Source organism: Corvus kubaryi, unplaced genomic scaffold, assembly GCF_017639235.1.
Source record: "Corvus kubaryi isolate FWS band 111438036 unplaced genomic scaffold, C.kubaryi_AGA036_p1.0 65043, whole genome shotgun sequence".
In the NCBI taxonomy this organism is placed as follows: Eukaryota; Metazoa; Chordata; class Aves; order Passeriformes; family Corvidae; genus Corvus; species Corvus kubaryi.
In genome coordinates this window covers 12485-28091 of record NW_024581718.1, presented here as the reverse complement: position 1 = coordinate 28091, position 15607 = coordinate 12485, and the positions used below count along the sequence as shown (strand labels likewise).

Sequence of the window (15607 nt, the reverse complement as noted above, 5' to 3'; positions counted from 1 at the left end):
GGCTGCTCTGAGGAAATGGTTCTGTCTTTAGAATAAAGGTTTTTCTTTTTTTGTGGGGGAAATCTGCCACAGTCTCATTAAAGTATTATTCTGTAGAGCTGTAGACAAAGAAATAGCTTATGGTTCAGATCAAATCTGGTAAATCCCAGCCTGGAATTACTCATCATTAGCTGTGTTAGTGAGTGTCGTTTTCCAAAATCAATTCTGTCATTTTGGATTATTTTCTGTGCACTGCATGTCACAAGTGTTTATCTTGACAGAAAGCAAGATATGCTCCTCTCTGCTCTAAAATGAACTGTTTGAGCTGAAAAATAGCCTGTAAGGGTGAATTGCTATGATAAACGTATGTGAAGTTATTTTTCCATGTCTTTTGTTGAGGTAACTGTAGTCCTGTTGGAAATTTCCATTAAACCTGAAGCCATGGCTGTCCAGCTCAGAGGACTTACCTCAATTCATATTCATTAAATACCCCTTTGATGCCCAAATATATAGAGAAAGGCATGTTTGATCGTTTGGTTTTAAGAGATTCTTTGAGTGAGTTCCTCTCAGCACAGACATTCAAGCCTAAGCGATCAATGCACAGAAACAATTACTCTCAAGAAAAGGATTGTCTGAGAAAATGCTCTTTTTTGCTGTTACTGGTTTAATATTTACCTCTACACTGTTTTTAGTGTATTCACCCAGAAACAGGAGTTCAGCTGTGTGACAGAAACTGGAAAAGCTGGGAATAAACACTGTCCTGTCCCAGGACTCTTCTATTCCCCTTGTTGACAAAAGCTCTTCAAAAACAAATTTAAATTGGTGCTTAATAGCTGTATATTTTGCCTGGCAAACATCTAAACTAGATGCCTGTCTTTCCTCCATCATGTGCTAGACAAATCCCAAAACCCAGCTGTGTATCTGGTGTGTTTTAAAAGGGAAATATCAATGGCTTCTTTCTGGGGTGGGGAGGGCACTTTTAAAAGCTCAGGTGCAAAAGGGAGTGTAATCTTCATTTCAGGTGCAGTGTGTTGCAGCGTTCATTAATACATAATCAACATACCATTCCATTTTGTGAGCCTTTTTATTTTCCATGTCTTTTCCCAAAACTCTGTGATTGCAGTTCGAGGGAGACCCGGTGACTCTCTGGCAACGTGTGTGGTTTAGTCTCGGAAGGAGTCACATCTAAGGCAGACCAGAGCAGCACTGGTGACAGGAACATTGCACAACGAATTTCAGGAAGGGCAGTGGGGGTTGCTAAGCATTTTATCTGCTGAGAGTAGGAAAAATGCTGTACGTGGATGTGTGTAATTAGGTCATCAGTTTATGTGCCCAAAGCCCTAGTTTCCCAATGTTTCTTAGAATTGATGAGGATGTATATTTAATATGTATCTTTGATTTGGCTGAAAAGCATAGCCAGGCAACCCCCTGCTGCCTATACATAATTGTATGTATGTATATATATATTTATGTACAGTGCTTCACAGACACAGATTATTCCAAGGAGGACTGGCAAGCACATCTCCTCCTCCTCCTCAGTAGCTTCCAATTTCAGATACAGTCAGATTGTCAGGCTCTGGAACACCTTTGGTGCTGCAGAGCCCCCTGAATGTCTGTCACTTTTTAAGGGACAAACTCAGGGGGTCTGTGTGCCACAGCTATTTCCTTGGATTTCTTGTGGAGGTGGGATGCTGCAGGATGTAATGAGTGCTTGAGCCCAGAGGCTGCAAGAGTGGCCAGGCAGCCACTTAGCAAACAGAATTCAAGATGTGTTGGGGGGAAAAAAAAAAAAAAAATCTGTTTCCAAATCTCTTGTTTAAGGTTGCTTTATTTTTCCCTTGAATGGCAGGGTTGGAATCTGGCCTTGCAAAATAGCCATAAACACGGCATGCTTTAATTATTTGCGCTTTTTGCCTTAACAACAACCTCACCAGGGCTCTTTGTGTGATTTTTCTTGGTGGCAGCATCTCTGGGATAGCAGATTAGGGAGGAAGAACCTTTGCAGCTGCAGCTGGGGAGGGGACTGTGTGAGAGGAACAGCCCTGCAGCTCCCAGGTCAGTGGAGGAGGAGGAGAGGAGGTGCTCGGGGGGCTGGGGAGCACAGACCCACCTGCAGGACCCTTCTCCAGAGCAGGAGGTCCCTGAAGGAGGCCCTGCTGCAGCAGGGTCCTGGCAGGAGCTGTGGAGAGACAGGAGCCCACGCTGCAGAAGGGTTGGTGGCAATACTGTGACCTCGAGGGGGACCCACACTGGAGCAGTTCCTGCAGGACTGACCCCATGGATAAAGGGGACCCACACTGGGGCAGTTCCTGCAGGACTGACCCCATGGATAAAGGGACCCACACTGGGACAGTTCCTGCAGGACTGACCCCATGGATAAAGGGACCCACACTGGGGCAGTTCCTGCAGGACTGACCCCATGGAGGGCCCTATGTTAGAGAAGCTCATGAAGGACTGTCTCGTGTGGGAGGTTCCCCACACTGGAGCAGGGAAGGAGTTTCAGGAGTCCAGCCCCTGAGCAGGCAGGAGCAGCAAAGCCCAACTGTGATGTCCCTGCCCTCCCCAGCTGAGGATTGGGGTGACTGGGCAGCTTTGATGGGCATTTGTCTGTCCAGGCAGGATCAACCCACACCATTCTTATTTCCACATTGATCTTTTTTTCCGCCTCCAGAGGATTCTCTTCATTTCCTATTGCACAAAGAAGCACTTGTGAACACACCAACTCAGCAAAGCCGTCCGTGGCTCTGGACCTGACTTCTCCAAGGGAGGTCATGTTTGGAAAGGGCAGCAATTCATCATCCCCTGGAGGTTCTGCTGGAGTGTGGTGTACTTAACCTTTCGAAAACCCACTCCTGCCACCAAAAGCTGCCTGTGCTGTACCTGGCAGGGCTCCAGCTTCTCCCAGTTTGGACCCACACTGGGTTCCTGCCAGAGCTACCGTGCTGCCGTTCCCGTCAGCGCAGCGCTTGGGGTTTGCCACCGAGCCATGCCAGGCGATGAGGGTGGGAGCAGTAAATGAAAGGCGCCGAGAGGCACGGGCAGCATAGGTGTTTCTGGCACTGCTTTGGGACAGGCAGCCCAGGCACACCTGAGCAGCGTGACCACGCCAAGCCTGTGCCAGGAACAACTTGTCTGTGAGGCGTGGTGTGACACCTGCTCACCCCTCCCCAGCTGCCACCTTCGGCCTGACGCTGACAGCCTCTCCAGAAATGGGATTTTTGTCCAAACTTGCATTGCTCTGAGTGCTCCTCAGCAGTCCCAGGCTTTTCTCTCCCTCACCCAGCTTTGTAACACCTCAATTTCTGATCGTTCTGCAGGTATTTAATCATCATGAAGGCATTTTTAGCAGCACAGTGGCTCATCAGCTTTGAGCTGTGTGGAGGCCAGTCGGCCCTGGTGAGGCAGGACAGTGTCTGTGAGGGAACTGGAATCATCTGGGCGTTTTGCTGTGAGGAGAACTGTCTTCAGGTTCATTATTCCCTTTATTGATTTAATTCTAGCTCATATTGATCTGGGCTGGTTCGCCTCATATTGATCTGGGCTGGTCACCAGAGACAGTTTCACTGGAGTTTTTGTCCTTTCAGGCAACTGCTGGAAAGAAAGAAAACCCACACCTTTGAATTAAGCATCATCTGCAAGAAGAGTTTTCTAGGAATGTCTGGTTTTATCACACTCCTGTTGCCTAATTTGCGATTGCTGACACGGAATAGACGCACAGGAGTGCTGAAGATGAATGATTCAGTGTGATAAAGCAGCAACTTCCCTTTCCCTGCCCCTGCCCTGAGGCTTCATTCTTTTTTTTTGATCCAAACTTCAAAAGGATTGTCCTGGATGTTTATGCTATATCCCATTTTTCATCCCCCCTCTGCAAAAGGGGGATGGCTGGTTTTATCCCATCTCGTTTTTGAAAGCAGCAGTAGAGAAGTCTTACAAGAGGTATTTCCTTTCATGATTTTCTGCTGTTTAAAGCCTTGAGAACTGTGTGGTTTCAATAAGCCTCCAGTCCACTGCCAAACCGTCTGAATCTGCTGATTTCTGTAATGCTGGGATCAGGTCTAGGGTGCTTAAAGGGAGAGAAACACCTTACTCTATAAATTCTGCCTGGGAGCATGACCATTTCTCACTGCTCTGGTTTTGTACAGTGTTAGTAATCAAATAATAGGGTTTTTTTTTCTTTATATCTTAACTTCCAACTCTTTCTCCTGCCCTGTTGAGCTCTTGCTGTTAGGAAGAGTCAGTTAAATCTGCCTGTCAGGTCATCAAACTGTGTTGATGGAAGGGGAGGAGTAGTTTGGGCTTGACCAGCCTCCCTTTCTGTAGGTAGAGAAATCAGAAACAAGACCTCTGAAATTTCCCTCACCCCACCAAGGGCCTTGAGGCCCTTGTCATATTTTTTCACCAGTAATATCGAACTTATTCCTCACATTCATACTTTTATTGGTGGTTTATAGAGTCTTGTGGTGCTCTGCAGTTAAATGGTCTGTTCCCTTGGCCTCACTGCCTTCCCATCAGCAAACAGCTTGCAGTCTTTTCCTTCTAGGACAGGGAAAGTGTAGACTCCAAAGAATTGTGTTTGAGGCTTGAAACTCGACAGTTTGACAGCAGCAAACCCTCTCTGTAATTGCTCTTGTTGCTTCCTACCAGGTTTAGAATGAGCTTCTGTTACTGTTGCCTGAATATTTTTATTACAATTAGCAATACCAAGGATGAAAATATAGAATGGATTGGACACCCAGCTAGTAAATTATTTTAAAAGTCATGTTGGTTATTTAACAAGTTAAGCTAAGCTCAAACTGAAAACCTATGCTTCAGACTGAATTCTGAATTTTTTCCCCCCTAATGATACCAGGAATGTCTTTGGTCTGCCAGATTTATTGGGAGACTTTTCAAGCAACCATTTTCATTTATAACAGTGCTTAAAAATAAATGAAAAAAAGGCTTTTTGAGCAACTAGGTCTTTTAAATGGTTTGCATCTCTCTGTACTCTCTGAACTGCCCATTCTGAACACCAGATTTTATCCCAGATTTGCTCTTTTAGACGGGAATTCCTGTGCCTTGCTCTTTCACCTTCCTTTCCTCTCTCCGCTTTGTAAAGATCCTCATTTCAGACAGAATCAGGATTCAGAATGCTCAAACTGTCACAATCTTAATTAGCAGCAGATGGTGTCTTCCCTGTGCTTTTGGGCCATGAACCTACTATTGATTCTAATTGCTTTTCCCCTGGAAAGAAAACAGTTGAGACATCAGGTGAGGAGGCGCACATGAAAATGTGCATTTCTCTTTCCCTTTTTCCCAGTACCACGGGGTGGATAAAACCACTGAGTGGACTTGTTACCAAGGCCTCAAGATCCAGGTGTAGTTCCATTTCCAGTGGTATTTCTGGGTTGTTTTAGCCAGGCAGCAGCACCTGTTTCATATGTGAACCATTACTCTACTCTGATTGACACCTGCCTTCTCCTAATAAAGTCCCAGTTGCCCACCTGCGTGGTGTTCCCTTTTCTCCTAATGCTTTTAATGTAAGATGAAACATTCCTTCACAGCACTGTGATGAAACTCAACAGAAAGGCAAACTGTCTGAATTTTTCAGTGGTGGTGCAGCACTGGGACCGTTTTCAAGGCTCTCTGTGGATTAAAACTGTATAATGTTTGTGGTTTGGATGCTGCTTTGAACTGGAGCAGTACAAGAGAATTTTCTGGGGATGCTTTAGGTTTGTACTAATATGTCAGAACTGAAGGTAAAAATCTGGCTTGGGCTGGAGTTGAGTCAGCTGTGGGAAGAAAATCACTGTACACTGGTATCTAATCAATTTTGTCATATTTCTGCCCCTTCTCGCTGTATCCTGTGCTTTTTGCTGTGGTTTTTCTATTCCTATACTTTATGTGTGGGGTGTCTTCAAGACCATGGGAAGTTTCCATGGCCTTGAGAGGACACAGGGCCACGCTGTGAAAGAGAAATGCACTGAAAGTTGCTGGACACACCAGAGGCAACCCAGCGAGCCTCCGAGCTGCCAAGGGCTGGAGGCTGGGAGAGCACCTGGACAAGGGGCTCTGGGCAGCGTTGAGTTGACCCAAGAACAGCTGTTCTCACACTGTGGACAGCTGGTAGGTCATGCCTTAATTCCCTTTTTTTTTAGCCTGTCTGGCACAGCCTCTTTCCCCCTTGCAGGAAGGTGCTGATTCTGCCCCAACGCGGGGACCCAAAATCGCCGAGTGTTTTTTCAGCTAACACCACGTGTGAAATGGAACTTGCAGGTGTCCAGTGCAGGTGCTGAGCAGGCTGGGAGAGCAGAGTGGCTGTGGGACACCAGTGTCACACCTTCCTGTGGTTGCATGGGGGCGAGCCTGATACTCCAGCCTCAAAGGCCTCAGTTTTATCCAAGACCTCTTCCTAATTTCTTGATTAAGCATCTCTGAAAGCCTGGAGCCTGAGAAGGAGCATCTGGTAGAGGGGACATGTGGTGCATGGGTTCCCTGAAGCGGTGCCTTGATCTGTGGGAAGGTGGAAATCAGAAATCTCTGTTTAAAATTTCACCTCGTTAGTTCGTGTCTCGTGGCTCCATCGCTTGGCTCGGTTCCTTTCTCAAGAGGACACGGGTGGCTTGTTGATGCAGAGACTGGTGGCCTTTCTGGGCTCCTCTCCTTTCCACCTCTGGAGCAGGGTTGGCATCCCAGCTTGGGTGTCCCTGGTTTCTGTGGTTGTGGCCATTTACAAGAATAAAAGGCTTATTAAGAAGAAAACCCCTCATTTTATAAAAATTATCACGGAAGGAATACCTAGGGCCAGTCCCATCCTTTTGTTTAGCTGGGGTGGTGGTGTTCATTTGGAGATGGTGCAACCTTTCTTAAAAATCTCATTCTCCAGCCCCTTTTGTAGCATTTACCCAACAAGTAATGAACTTGTGTGTTTGGTCTGAATATGCTGTGTCCCCTTCTTTTTGGTTTTTGGGGTTTTTTATTCCCCTCCTGTTTGTTTGAACAGGTTTCAGCTCTCACAGGTGTCACTGTAGGCGATTGTTTGATCTTAACTATCAAAGCTTTGATCTCATTTCAGAAAAGTATGAATGAATTCAGATCTGTGGCTGGGGAGGAACACAGGGAGAGGTTGAATGGGAGTTAAGAGGCAGCAGAGAGGAAAGCACAGTTCTCAGTTCTGAAAACAATTTTATATTCAATAGAAACCTATTAGACAGGGGGAAAAGCTTGCTATACTTCATCTGCTCTACCTTAGCTTGTAAATTGAATCCTGCTCCCTGTTTATCCAAGCCACTGCTCCCAGATTTATTAAGAACTGCCGCCGCTCTATTTCTCTAAGTGCATTTTGTCATCAGAAAACACCTACATGAGTGATACCCACATGCTCTACTGATCTAAAGTGGTTTTCTGCAATAAGCTGATTAAAGTGAACGATCCAAAACCTGCTGAGCAGATCTGTGGATAATAGGTGATCTGGGCAGTAATGGGCTCCTGATGGTGCCCAGGTGTATGTGTACAAATTGTTCAGCAGGGAGAAAGAATGTGCTTAATTCAGTCGTAGGAGTTTTTAAAAGCTCTTTTTTTTGTGTTGAGTCCATGGATTCTCCTAAATCAGAGTACCCCAGTCTGGTATTAAGAGCGAAATTTTCATCATCCAGATGCTGAACTAGTCCATTTTTTCTTTCAGAATAATTTAAATGTTATTAATTTGTGGAGTGGGGGGTTCCATTTGTCAGCAGTCAGTGCAGAGGGTGGGCCCCAGAGAGCTGGGGGCTGAGCCCGTGGTTCAGGAGGCTCTGCAAGCACAGACTTACTTTGAACTAATTCGTGTTTTCCTCCAGTTAAATACTCTTACTTTTGTTATTCGTTTCAGCCTGGCCTTCAGTTGTAGCTGCTGTGTGCAGTCACCTGATTTTAGGGTGGAAAACCCCATCCTTCCACACCCCAGTGCTGCAGCAGACACCTCGACCCCTTCTGCCTTCAGGGACGCAGAGGAGCACAAGGACACTCATTCCCTACTCAGGAAGTCGATCCAGGGGTTTTTGTTTTGCCTTCTGAGGTCTCCAGGCACTGCCTGTGATCACCCTGAGGGGTAGGAAAGGGTTAGGGAGACCAGGCAGCCCCAGGATCTGACAGCCTGGAGCAGGATTATGACACAGTTTACCCAGGGCTGGTGTTATATAAATGTATATGTGATAAATAGAGCTTAATGACTATGAGAAATATCTCCCAGCATTTGCCAATAGATTTGCAATGTGCTGGATTTATGAAAGGCCTTGAAAAAATTCCTAAACAAACCCAAGTTTTTCCTTTACTCTCTACTTTTGTAGCTGTGATTAATAGATTTGTGTTTTTCCCCCAGTGAAGGCAGTGGTGCTGGTGTGTTCCTTGGAGTGCATGTGGTCTAGTTTATTTAAGCAGGAAGGACTTTAAGTGGAAATGAGCCACAGAAATGTGTGCCACTTGTCTAAAACAAACATGGTTTAGTCTTTTTCCTTGTAAGTGACATCTATTATTACATTTCTTAAGTAGATCTTTGTTAGTAAGCATCTGTAAGCATGTTTGATCGGATGGAAAGATCCAAGGCTGTATTTATATTGCTAAACCAGAATATTCCCTGTACATAAGGACCTGCACCAATGCCAGCTGAAGTTAATTGGGAATTTGCAACTCAAAGGATACAAGTCCCTAAAAAAGTTTCTGTTTCGTAGGACTAAATAAATGCAGTGGATGAATAGAAGTGTTGAGGTCTGAGCTAGACCAGTTACTGGAAATTAGATCAGATGTTAAAAGTGATGCCATTCAGAGATGTATATGAGTTACCTTCTCAACAGGGCAGATTTGTTTGTGGGCTTGCTCTTGCTGCAGTCAGTGTGTCAATTTCTGTGATATTTGAGGGATTCCAAGGTCACTTTCCTCCCTCTGGAGGATTCCAAAGATGCGTAAACTAAAAAAGACCCACACAACTTGCACAAGTATAAAAAAAAATCCTCCCATGTTTGATGGTTCCTAGTCCTAGAGAATGAAGAATGTCACTCACAGGAGCTGAAGATAGTATTTAAAATCATCCTAGGTTTTGAAGTTTTGCCTTAAGTTGTGTTTTCTTGAGGGAATTCCAGGCTTACCCTACTGTGCAGAGGTCGTGATGGATGCAGGTGCAGTTGCAGGTTGGCCTCCAGCCAGAGGCAGAAGCTTTTTAAGGAACATTTGATTCCCTGGTTGAACATTACCTTTGTGGTTGCTGCATTGAAAATATTCTTCATTAACTGTGTAATTGAACAAGATTATTATTATTATTATTATTATTATTATTATTATTATTGTTCTTGTTGTCATTTGTCTGTCTGGTGACCTCAACCAAGACTAGGCTTGCTCAACGCACTGAGCTTAGGGAAATGCCACGCATGGATGTCTCAGGAATCATCCTATTCAGCTATTTCCTGAGTATTTTTCTCTAGTTTCTATGAATTTGTCTTGGAGCCAGGTGTGGATTGGGCTCTGATGAGCTCTGACACCACTGCTCTCTTCAGATGACTGAAATCACCAGAAAAAAAATCTCAGTTTCTTCATTAACTTAGGGAAAGTCCCTCAGCTCTTAATTTCAAGAAGCTGATTGCATCCAGCAAGTTCTTCAAGACTTACATTTACATTTTGCAGGATCATTTAGAAGTATATGGGCATGCTTTCATATCATTTCTAGGAATAAATGCCAGCAAAAACTATATCTGGAAGCTGAATACTCTTAGTACTGCCAAAATGTAAAACATTTTGTTTTCTTTTTCCATTCTACATGGAATTAAAAAGAAAAATGCCTTTATAATTTACCTCGTAGTCACTCTAGCGTATCTCTAAGGGGGAGCACCATCCCATTTTTAATCACATGTAGCTTCCATTTAGCCTACCCACATTTTTAATACTCCCATTTTAAAGAGCTCTGTCTGCACGGGGTGGTCTCACTGCATCACTTCATGTGAAAGGCTCTTCCCCCTCCTCCATGACACCATTCCTTTTTCTTTTTATGGTTAACTTCCCTCTTTTTGCCCAGTAGCCATGGGCAGTCAGGACTTCTCCCAGTGGGAGCACCACAGGGCATTGCTTATTCAAGGCCAAGATTTTTTAGCTGTAGCCATGAGTTTTAGTCAGGGTTTGAGGGGCCTCAAAAATTTGAGGTTCCTATGTTAATGCTGTAGTAAATTCTCTGTCTACGAGCTGCTGCTGCCACCTATTTTTATGATAGTGAAGAAAGTGTGTGTCAGGTTTTATCCTTTGTTGTTATCTACTCATGGTATTAAGCCTTCATTGATATTCATGTCAAAATGAAGCAGGGAACTGTTAAGCCAAGCTGGGGAAAGACATAGACACAGAGAAATTCAGATGGTGAGAGCTGAGATCCCCTCCGTTGGTAAACACCAGCTTATGGTTGGAACTAATTATGTTAATTATTAAAAAATGTGGAAAATAATGTAGTGGTTCAAGGGCACAGTCCTGGATTACTCAAGTTTCTTGGGAAACCTTTCCATTACATTGGTTTGCAAGGGTTTTTCTCTTTCCAAATCCCATGAGAGTTGCTCCAGGACAAAAGCTTGGGTAGGGTCATAACCACACTGTGCTCTAGAGGCATGGCAAAGTGCAAGGACACTTCATCTTTCCAGAAAAGAAAGGGTTTTTTTGTACAGCTTGTGCAGAGCCATCACCCTGATGGATCTGAGTTCCTGTGCTCTTGAGTAACGAAAGCCTTGCGTGTCTTCTGCTCCTCACGGCTCCTGCTCAGCTCTGGAAAGAAATATCAAGTCATGTAACCACTTTCTTCCAGATCTGGGGCCAGAATCTCAGCTGGTGTAAGTCAGCAGAGCTCCACTGACATTATTAGTGCTCCAGTGATTCACACCAGCTGTGGGTCTGGTCTTCTGTCTTAATTTATGAACTAAATGTCAGGAAATATGAAATGATCTCTTATAGTCAGCAGTTCTCCAGATGTGTTAATGGAGTTTAAGTTTACCAAAAGGCAGGACTTCAAAAAGAGATCCAACAGAAGAATAAACTTTTAGGAAGAATGCCTTACTTACAAGGCTTTTTGGCAAGAGAGGGCTGTACAACTCGCTGCAATTTAAAGAAATTAACTCAGTTATGCATCGGGATATGGAAACACAGCTTCTCTGAGAATCCCAGATCCAAAATAATTCCCCAGCACAGAGCAGGCTGTTGGCATTCAGTGAGTAATTGCCAGGCAAATGGGAATCACCAAGTCTTAACACCAAGACTAAGTTGCTGATGAGCTCTGAGTGAAGAGCCTGATGCCTCCGCTCTGCAAGTGGGGTTGGGTGCATTCAGAGGCACAGTGCTGCAGCTTTTGGAGATTAAATGAGGACCATGTTGCTACAAGGACACAGAAGCTCAATAGTTCTCACTGTGCAATGTGACAACTCAACAGTGGCTTGGCTTAAAGATGTGATCTCATGGATGGTGTTGAAAACTGTTATTCTAGCCAGTGGGGATGGAATGGTTGTTGACGTTGCCTAAGCCCTGCCAGGCTTCTTTGTCCAAATTGGAAAATACTGGAATAGCTGAAACCTCACAGCCAACAAATGTGGGGGTCTCAGAAGTCTTTTAATTCTTATATGCCTGAATAATAAATGAGCACATGCTCAAAAAAAAAAAAAAAAGTCCATACCTGAGATATCCTCCAAAGGCCTCCACAGCCTAATTTATTTGCTAATGAGACCTTTCAGAATTAATTTAAATGATCAGAGTGTGGCTCCACACTGTGTGGTTCACACATGTTGTTCTCACTGGAGATAAGACCCACAAAGGTAAAGGAACTGCACACCTTCAGTGATTGAACTTGCTAACTCTGCTGGGGCTTGGTGCCTGTATTTTATTTTTAAATAAGTTGATTTCTAGCCACCAGAGCAGCGTGGGATGCTCTGAGGTCATTGGTGAAGGGTCCAATTCTTGCAGGTCTGTTTCACAGTTAATCCCAGTGACTTTTGGTGAGGCAAATATCTGTTTAGGTGTCACTGCATGCCAAAAGGAATATAAAGATGTCACTGCAAAAGGAATATCACAAGTGCTTGGGCACAAGGTATTCTGGCTTGAAGAAGAACGTTTAGGAAGAGTTCTCAGGGAAAGCTTGTTACAATTTCAGAGAAAGTAATCATGATGTGAATATAGCAATACATTGAATTTAGAGGGGTTTGCAGAACTGGAGTGGAAGATAGAGTGGTGAGGAAAACCTTCTGAATACTGGAGAGCTCTTGGGAAGTGGCAGCATCCAAGAGTCAGCATTTACTGGGCTTTTGCTGACTGCCCATGAGCACAAGGAGGATGAAATGAAACTCATCCCCCAGATCCAGGAAACACAGAATGTTCAGAACTCTGAGCCTCCAAGGGCCTGAGAAATTTGAAGTGGGACAAGGGCAGAGCTGTCTTTACTGGAATTGTGTCTCGGAGAGAGAGCAGAAATAGGGAACATTGGTCTCTTAGCATGATTTCTGCATCTGTGCTGCTCTTCTAGCTCTCTGTGTGGAAATTGTGGGTGAAATGGTCATTCTCAAGGTGTTCAAAAAAATTCTAACTAAAAAAATTCAAAGCTGTGACATTTGTAAACTGAATTTCATCTGTTTGCTTTGCCACTGCCTCCTCAGTGAGTGATTAGGTCTCACAAAAACCACTTTCCTCTTAGATGTAACCTGAACAAAACCAAATTATGTTGGGATTACTTGTATCTGTTTCCAAATCTGTCTGACATCCCTTTGCTTTTTGTTTCCAGGCCTGGCCTGGCCTCGCAGACGACGCCGGGGCAGCACTGCCCGGATTGGGATCTGGAGACGCTGGAAAACTCCTGTGAGCCAGAGGACCTCTTTGAGGACATGTAGCCACACGTGGGCTGGGGAACGGGGACACTGGCACTTCCAGCAGGGATAGGCTATAAACTGAAAGGCTTTTTTTCGTAGAGTAAAGCCAGAATCTTTGCTCTGAGGCTCCAGACCCTCCTGCGCTGTGCTTCTCCCACTCTGCACTGTGAGTTTGCAGACCCCTGCGCCTGGTCTGTGGTGGTCTAAAAGTTGAGTTTAGCCTCTCTGTGGACCTTCTATCACCTGCATGTGGGAAGGGAGAGCACTGTTGATGTGTTTTTGCATCCTCACAGCCCCTGATTGTGTTCAGGACCAATCCTTTCCCACATAGCAGGCATAAAGAGATTCTAAACTACCACTGTGCTTAACCTTTCCCAGCCCAGCCAAGGCATGGTCTGGATAAATCATCTCCAGCTTTGTTTGAGGTGCAGGTGTGAGTTTAGAATGGTCTCTTCTGAGTCAAAGCGTACAAAGAAATGTCTTTTACTTGAAGGTTCTCTGCGGCACTATGCATTATAAGGTATTCTTGCTTTTGGGAGTAAAGTGCTACTAAAGTTGACATTGACTCTATTTTAACTTTCTGTAGAAACCCACAGCGTTTAAAATTGTCATTTTTGATACTTCAGCTTTTTCCTTTAAGGAGATTTCTAAAAAAAAAAAAAATAAAGTTAATTCTAAAAATACATCAAATTTGTCTTTATTTGTTAGACATTATGAGTAAAGGCAGGAGTTACCAAAGTGTGTTAATGCCTGAGCTTGTCTTGCCCCAAACTCTTGCATTCATTTAGATTTAAGGCTTCACCAAGGACAAAGTTCACATGCACTTACCTTCAGTGGTCAAAATGAAGAGCTGAACTTTGACCTCAGGTTCCTGCTTTGCAGTTCTCAGAGCCTGAATCAGTTCTTGTTTAAGACAGAAGGACCCGGTTCTCTCTGCAGAAGGAATCCCACTGAAGTCGGTCTTTCAAATCTTGTGTGCTCCATGGGTTGCAAAGCTGTTTGCTAAAATACTTGGTATTTCTGAAATGGCTCTGATTCTGCCAGAATTCCATCCTATATTCAGTTAAAAGCATCCCTGTCAGTATTTGCAGGCTTCACACAAGAACACGAGGATCTGGGAATATTATATTTAAGCATTCCTCTCTGAAAAAACAGGGTCACAGCATTTTAAATTCACAAAGGGCTTTGGGACAGTGTTATAAATCACACAGCAAAAATAAGAATGGCCAAAATATTTTGCTTGCTAAAAAGGCTTTGTGCCTGAGAAGTGACAGGGCCACAAAAGAGCCATTCATGCACCCATTCATAGGCACGGCCTGATTTAAAATCTTCCAGTGCTGATCTGACAATGCTTTCAGCAAAAGCTTGTATATGGTTTCAGTTTTAAAGTGAAAATGTTCCATGACTTCACCCGGAGTGCCAGAGCTTGGCTTAATTGTGCCTGCAGCAGAAAATGGAGGTAATTGGAGCTGAACATCCCACAGAACTCCCCGCTCTCAGGAAGCTGTTGGGTTTCCAATAGCAAAATGTTGTTGTGCAAATAGGAAATGTTACACGCCGTTGGCATGTGTGGTAAAGTCTGTCAGAGTGTTTATTCTTTTCTCTCCTTTTTTTTTTTTTTGGTTTTATTTGGGTTGGCTTTTTTTGTTTGTTTGTTTGTTTGTTTGGTTTTTTGAGGTTTGTAGAGTCGGGCCAGGAGCTGAGCAGAGAATTACGTGCTGGGGGACACACACACCTTGGTGCTGTCTGGGGACAGAGGGAGGCCGTGGTGCAGAGCCAGCTCCCACCCAGCTGAGGCACACACAGACACCTCTTCTCCCCTGACAATGTGTCAGTGTCCTCAGCCGTGTGGGAAGTCGTGGTGAAATCCTCCTTCCTGAAGATTTGAGAAATGGCTGTTTTTCTGATAAGTTTCTATTTTCCAGTCAAGTTCGAAGGGGAAAAACCCACCAGCCTCAAAATCAGGTCAGATCTGTGTGAGTCTTTCATCGTGTGAGAGCAGAGGTAGTATTGCAGAAACTGCAGGAAATCAGTGAAACTTCCTCAGGAAGTGCATTTGTTTGTGAGAGAAGTGGGGATATCTGCCTTGTCTTTAAACTCTTTCCTCCCAGTGGTCCAGTTGGCCAAGCCAGGTGAAATCTATTTCAAATTACCCTGTGATCTTTGGGAAGGGAACTCAGTGGTAATGCCTCATAATATATTTTTTGGAGACCTACCGAATTAAGATGTTGCTTGGCTGTCTCTGAGAAAAGCCCAGGTCTTTGCCATCCCTCCATGAGCGGTTCTGGGTTTAATCCTCACTCCATTCACCCCTCTTCTTTAGCAGATCTAACAAACTTAGACTTGTTTTGTGAGCAGGGTTCTCTAGCTCAGTGTTTGTTAGACCACGTTTTCCAGGTGTGCCAGTGAAACTGCCGGTGAGATGTCACGTCATTCAATTGCTACTCTCCTACCCAAAATGATAGGAGACAAAATAGAGGAAAATGCCCAGAAATGGGTTTTTCAAGGCAGGAAATTAACCAAAATTAGGAATCACAGCTCAAATTTCAAAGATTCTTTGTTAGCACTTCTCCTTGGTATTGATCTAGAAATGATTTCCCAGGTAATTTTTTTTCCCACTACTTTAAACTGTGGTTTTTGGGGAAGATAAAACATGCAGTTGTTTTAACAAAGGAAAAACCATGTTTTCATCCAACTCTCATCCAGAGTTTTATACCCTTAATGTAACTACTTAAACAGAATGTATGCTTTCATGCAAAACAGTTTGTTATTTGAGGTCTGACTTTATCCAGCAAACTTCG

The 15607-nt window shown here is 44.1% G+C and overlaps 1 long non-coding RNA gene across 1 annotated transcript; it reads right to left on the bottom strand.

The window, feature by feature from the left end:
* Positions 1-9281: 9281 nt before the first annotated feature.
* Positions 9282-14242, bottom strand: LOC121672922. Its single transcript, XR_006019081.1, has 2 exons — positions 13635-14242; positions 9282-10725 (listed from the first exon to the last, which is right to left on the bottom strand). It is a non-coding gene; the product is annotated as an uncharacterized LOC121672922 (long non-coding RNA).
* Between the last annotated feature and the right edge of the window lie 1365 nt (positions 14243-15607).